The sequence below is a fragment of the Marmota marmota genome, unplaced genomic scaffold, assembly GCF_001458135.2.
Source record: "Marmota marmota marmota unplaced genomic scaffold, marMar, whole genome shotgun sequence".
In the NCBI taxonomy this organism is placed as follows: Eukaryota; Metazoa; Chordata; class Mammalia; order Rodentia; family Sciuridae; genus Marmota; species Marmota marmota.
In genome coordinates, this window is record NW_026000093.1 from 38,896,737 (window position 1) to 38,897,472 (window position 736).

Sequence of the window (736 nt, forward strand, 5' to 3'; positions counted from 1 at the left end):
TCGCCTCCGTCTCTGGGCCGCGCTCACGGGCGCCGCGCTCGTCTGCGACCGTAGCAGAGCCGCCCTGGCCTCCGCAGCTCTTCAGCCCGGTGCCCGGCCCCAGGGGCCCAAGTGGCTACCGCCGCGGCTCTCCGTCCCCCTCCTCCGGAGCACGGGTCCCCTGGCAAGGGGTGCAGAACGACCCCAGAGCAGGCTCTGCCCGAAGGTGCAGTGGCGAACAGGCCACCGAGGCGCTCGAGGCTGCAGTCCAGCCTTCAGAGGACAGGGCTCGGCACGCAGCCCAGCTCCAACCTCTAGATGCTGCTGCCGGACAGTGTATACAGAGCCATCAAGACAGCAAGCAGAAAGCAAATGGCGGCTCCCGCGGAGTGGATTTTCGGCACAGAAACCACAGCCCCGCCAACAATCCCAATCCACAAACTCTCCCTGTATAAAACATATTCAAAAAAAAAAAAGAAAAAAGAAGAAAAAAAAAGGCGGGGCGCACTGAGCTTCCTTTGCCTCGGGTACTTACAATCCACTGCTGATTACACATTCAGCTTTTCTGCCCGGAGCGAAGCGAAAGAGGAAGCAGATGGGAGCAAAGCGGCCGCGGCTCTGAGCAGCCAAGTGTCCGGGAGCCAAGCGTCTCTTTTTCGATTTCTTTGTTCTTCCTGCTGCTTGGCAAAGTGGTCCGCTACAGATTAACGGTGAAAGGAGCTCTAACAGACTGTGCGAAATCTCTTTTAAAGCCGCT